This window comes from Arachis stenosperma, chromosome 1 (assembly GCF_014773155.1).
Source record: "Arachis stenosperma cultivar V10309 chromosome 1, arast.V10309.gnm1.PFL2, whole genome shotgun sequence".
Taxonomy (NCBI): Eukaryota; Viridiplantae; Streptophyta; class Magnoliopsida; order Fabales; family Fabaceae; genus Arachis; species Arachis stenosperma.
In genome coordinates, this window is record NC_080377.1 from 39,204,172 (window position 1) to 39,210,171 (window position 6,000).

Consider the following 6,000-nt stretch of genomic DNA (forward strand, 5'->3'; position numbering starts at 1 on the left):
TTCTTGGTGAGGTCAGCTAGCTGCTTGGTAATGAGCTTGTTCTGAGCCAGTAGAGCATCTACATTATTTAGCTCATTCACTCCTCTAGTGTTCCCTCTTTCGGAAGCATAGAAGTAGTCATTCTCAGCTACAGTCTCAATGACATCTATGGCTTCTTCAATGGTCTTCTTCTTGTTCAATGATCCTCCAGAGGAATGGTCTACTGCCTTCTTTGATTCATATGACAAGCCTTCATAGAAGATGTGCAACTGCACCCATTCATTGAACATATTTGGTGGACACTTCCTTGTTAGGTCTTTGAACCTTTCCCAAGCTTCATAAAGTGTCTCCCCATCTTGCTGTCTGAACGTCTGCACTTCAGTTCTCAGCCTATTGATCCTTTGAGGGGGGTAAAACCTTGCCAAAAACTTATTCACTACCTCCTCCCAATTTGTCAGGCTTTCTTTTGGGAAGGATTCAAGCCATTTGGATGCCTTGTCCCTAAGTGAAAAAGGGAACAAGAGCAGCCTATAGACATCCTGGTGGACTCCATTGGACTTTACTGTGTCACAAATCCTCAAGAAGGTGGTCAAGTGTTGATTCGGATCTTCTTGAGCACCTCCTCCAAATGAGCAATTATTCTGCACAAGAGTGATGAGCTGAGGTTTTAGCTCGAAATTGTTGGCATGTGTGGTGGGCTTCTGAATGCTGCTCCCACAGTTTCCAGGATTAGGATTGATATAGGATCCCAAGACTCTTCTATCCTCCCCAGCATGATTTGCTCTACTTCCTCCCCCATGGTTATTAGCCTCTTCTTCATGTTGGTTTTCCATGTTGCCTTCCATGTTTAGTTCAAAGTGTTCCTCCTCCTCTTCAGCACCGATTGCACGTTTTTCTCTTGCTTCCCTCCTTAATCTAAGGAGGGTCCTCTCTGGTTCAGAATCGAAGGAAGTTGAAGCCCTGCTTCTTCTCCCTGTCATACAACCAACAAGTACAAGCATGTAACAATATGTGCAGATAGTATTGCTGTCAGAATTTCTGTTAGTTGTGAGTGATGCAATATATCAAACAGTTAGTGGGTTAGCAAACTGAATGGTAAATAACAAAGAACATGAAAGAGTAGAGGGGGAAGGGAAGAAGTTAACTAAGACAGAAAGTAAATTACTCAAACAGAAAATTAAATCAACAAACAAAAAATGCTCAATCTAGTGATCTCCTAATTTAATCATTGTTGATGCACAATCAGTCCCTGGCAACGGCGCCATAAACTTGATGCAGGTGGAAACTGCCTCTCAACAAATTTCCTTCGGCAAGTGTATCGAATTTGTCGTCAAGTAAAAACTTACAATAGAGTGAGGTCGAATCCCACAGGGATTGATTGATCAAGCAACTTTAATTAGAAGAATGTTCTAGTTGAGTGTATTCAAAATTTGGGTTGAGATTTGCAGAAAATAAAATGGTGGGAATGTAAATGACAGAGAAGTAAATGCTAGAATTAAAGAACTGAAAGTAAATGACTGAAAATAAACTGCAGAATTGTAAATAAGAATGGGGGAATTGCTCATAAAAGTAAATGCAAAAATTAAAGAGAATGGGTAAGATCAGAAATGGGGAGTTCATTGGGCTCAGGAGATGTTGCAATTCTCCGGATCAAGTTCATTTTTATCTCTTCGTCAATTAATGCATTCATTGATCTCCTTGGCAATCTTAATTGATCGAATTACAATTTTTTGTAATTCAATCTCTTAAATCTTGATCAATAGCCAATTCCTTGGTCAATTGCTCATGAGAAGAGATGAAGTGTGGTCACTGATTATACCACATGCATTTCCCAAACTAGGTGTTGAGAGGATTATAGTCACATATCCATCCAAACCCAATTTGGTCCAGCATGAGAAAGCATTTCTAGCTTGATCTCTTCATTCCTCTTTCAAGGTTCAGAAGAGATCCAAGTTTGAATAGCTTCTTTTCCAAGATAACTACCCAATTGGATGAAGATCGAAAGCTTTCAAGTAAAATCAAGAGAAAAGATAGAAGAAGAATAATGAAAACTAGTATTGATCCATCAAATTACAACAGAGCTCCCTAACCCAATGAAAGGGGTTTATTTGTTCATAGCTCTAGAAAATGAAAACAAAGATGGAGAATACATCATGGAACTAGAAGAGCAGATAAGGTAAAATACAGAGAGTAGTGCTATTTTCCAACTTCCAAAACTCTTTAAATAATTCAAAGCTACTCCTATATATACTACTCTTCTCAGCTTATAGTTGGCTCTTCAAGTCTTGGGCCTTTGGATCTTGAGTTTGAAGCAATTCTCTTCTTCATTTGGGCTTGGCTTTACTTGCAGAGAGAAAGGGTGAAGTGGGCAGAGACTTTAGCTCAGGACGTTAGGGGTGTTAATAACGTTTAGTGAAAGTATGAGTTCGAGAACGTTAGTGACACTCAACATTGTCACTAACGTTCCAATGTACCCCTTTGCCTCACGTTAGAACCCACGTTAACTAGGTTAACGTGGCTTCTAACATTGCCTTGCCAACCTTCGAGAACGTTAGTGACACTCAACATTGTCACTAACATTCTAGTGTGCCCCTATGTCTCACGTTAGAGTCCCACGTTAACTAGGTTAACGTGGCTTCTAACGTGGCCTTGCCAACCTTCGAGAACGTTAGTGAAACTTAACATTGTCACTAACGTTCCAGTGTGCCCCTATGTCTCACGTTAGAGTCCCACGTTAACGAACTTAACGTGGCTTCTAACGTGGCCATTCTTAGCCATCCCCAACGTTAGTGACAATGTTGAGTGTCACTAACGTTGGCTCATCTTTCACTCATCAACGTTAGCTTCCACGTTAACTAAGTTAACGTGAAAGTTAACGTGGCTCCTTGGGGTTTTGTGGGTGCTTCCAACGTTAGTGACAATGTTGGGTGTCACTAACGTTGTCGACCTCCCTTTCTTCTTACGTTAGCTCCCACGTTAACCAAGTTAACGTGGGAACATTGCACTTTAGGCCAACGTTAGTGACAATGTTGAATGTCACTAACGTTGGCTTCCTTTCCCCTTTTAGCGTTAGAGGCCACGTTAACTAAGTTAACGTGGACTCTAACGTGGCCACTTATGATCATTGGCCAACGTTAGTGATAATGTTAAGTGTCACTAACGTTGGCTCAAAGTCCCCTTCTTCACGTTAGAGTTCACGTTAACTTAGTTAACGTGACTCTTAACGTGGGCAATGATGGCTTCGAGAGCGTTATTGGCAATCACTTTTCTCATTAACTTTGCAAGTTACCTCCCATTCCACGTTAGTGGCCACGTTAATTAGATTAACGTAACTGCTAAGTGGTTCTTCCTTGCTTCCTTTGGTTCTGAAATCAGGCAATAGAGTGCATCAAAGTTCTAGTCCAAGTCATGGGTAATGCAACATATAATTTGTCACTAAACTCATGTAAAATCCTCATGAAATCATGTAAAATGCACAATGTATGCTTGAATCAAGGTATAAGTGAATATCCACCCAAAACTAGCTCATTTCCTAAGGAAATGCATGAAACTACCCTAAAAACAGTAAAAAAAGGTCAGTGAAACTGGCCAAGATGCCCTGGCATCACCTATTCTAGTCCTGCATGATCACTAGTAGGATTTTCTTGTTTTCTAGTTTTGTTGTTATTTTAAAATTTTTCTGTTATTTTAAAAGATGCCTCATGTATTGCTCATTGAGCTTAAACAAAAATAAAAAAAAGAAGTAGCAAAATGCATGAGATCTTGAGTTATATATTATGAGTATTCTAGTTACTCTGATGTGGTGACACTATCTCTATTTATGAATGTATGAACTGAATAGTGCATATTTGATATTGAAGTTAAGAATATTAGTTCTTGAGGAACAGGAATTTAGAGAAGTATTATTGATTCTCTGAAATAAGAAAGAGATTGATTTTTGAAGCAAAACAAAAAGCAAAAAGAAATAAAAAGAAAGAAAAAGAAAAATAAAAAAAAAGTCCAAGGCTTTTAGCATCAATGGTTAGGAGGGTCAAAACTGATCTAAAGCTCAAAAGAGTGGTTTTCCTAACCATATGCTTGTGGTGTGAAAGTGTCAAGTAACCCTTGAGACTGAACACTTAAAGTCGTGACCAATTGCTACTATAGAGTATGCCAAAGGCTCGAGCACCACTGTCTAGGAGAAATAAAAAGAAAAATTAAAATTCAAAGAGTTTCCCAGTTAAGTGCTTGTGGTGTTCTTGTATCAAGTTAAGCTTTAAGACAAAACACTTAGAGTCACGGCTAGGCTTAAGATGCAAAACACCAAAGAAAAGAAAAGAAAAACCAATGTTCAAGAATCAATTAGAGCCAAAAGAAGAGAATCTAAAATATCATCCGAGTTCTAGTTCTGAAGGATATCAATATTTCTCAACTTTAAAGGATAGTTAGATGCCAAAGATGTTCAGAAATAGAGTGTCATTAATCTCATTCAATAACTAGACCTGAGCTTACATGATAACTCAAGTCTTAAGTATTTTCTCTTCTTAGTCCTATACTATTTTGGTTACTTGAGGACAACCAACAGTTTAAGTTTGGTGTTGTGATGCGTGAGCATCTTGTACCATTTTTCTTACCATTTTCTAGTTATTTTTAGTTAGCTTTTATTAAGTTCATATTATTTTGATGCAAAAAAACTTCTGTGGATGCTACTTTGAGTTGTTCTTATGTTTTTATGATTTCAGGTGAAATTTGGAGAAGTTTGACAGAGTTTGGAGCTGAAACAGAAAAGTTGGCGTATTCCCCTTGAGGTGCTAAACGCCGAGCTGGCGTTTAGCGCCAGCAGCATGCACGAAGTTACTCCCTCTAGGGCGCTAAAGGCCCAATATGGCATTTAGCGCCAGCAAGCTTAGCACGAATTCACTCTCCTTGGCATCTCAAGTGGATTTAGCATTTATTAGTTTTATGTTATTTTCTTTTTGTAACTTTTTATTCACAAACAATATCTTTTAGTCTTAGGATTTATTATTATTTTTATTTTATTTTCATATCAAATTAGGTTAGTATAAAAGGGAAAAGATCTCTTAGCATACAGATCTTCTTCCTCTCACGCATTTTCAGAACCCTAGTTTCTCTGTAAGTCATGAGCAACTAAACCTCCTTGGTTAAGGTTAGGAGCTCTGTTTATTTCTATGTTTTAAGAGTATTGCTTTTCTATTTTAATTAATGTACTGATTCAGTTTCAAGGATTGTTTTCGTTCTTAATCTTATGAATCTGGGTAGAACGAGAGTTTGACTTTTATTCTACATGAGTTCTTGTGATTATTGAGAGAGTTATCTCGCATTGAACAACAGTTTGAAAATAAATTTCTCCTAAATTGCTTATTACATGAACTAATTGGGATATGTGACATATAATCCTGTTAGCTTTAGGTAATTTGGATTTTTGTGGCTATAAACTACTCATACATTTTTACACCAAACCTTTTATTTACTTTCTTTACTTTATTATTCATTGTCTTTTGTGAATTACACCAACAATCAACCCTTTTCTGCTTGCCAAACTAAGCCAATTAGATAACCATTGTTGCTCAGTCCAGCAATCCTCATGGGATCGACCCTTACTCAGCTGAGGTATTACTTGAATGACCCGATGCACTTGCCGGTTAAGCCGTGCAAAATCCTAATTTGCGCACCAAAGAGCAAATAAAGGCATTTCAAGAACAAGGAAGAATTCTTCAATATCAACAACAACAATTGGATGCAATGTTTTCTCACTATGAAATCCACAAGCCACCACTTTAAGAATGAAGACTTGTGGATGGATGATGGTTGTTGATGAAGTATGGAGAATTTTATTTCTTGCACTTTATATCTTTATGCTTATGGACTAATGCTAGTAAACTTAGGCTTTTCACTATCTTTTATGATCTTGTATAATTGAATGCTTGAATTTGTTTATGTTTGCTTGTTTATGCTTGAATGCTTATGGTTATGCTTATTAGTAGCATAACAAGTGATTAAATGATTATTTGGCTAATGGTA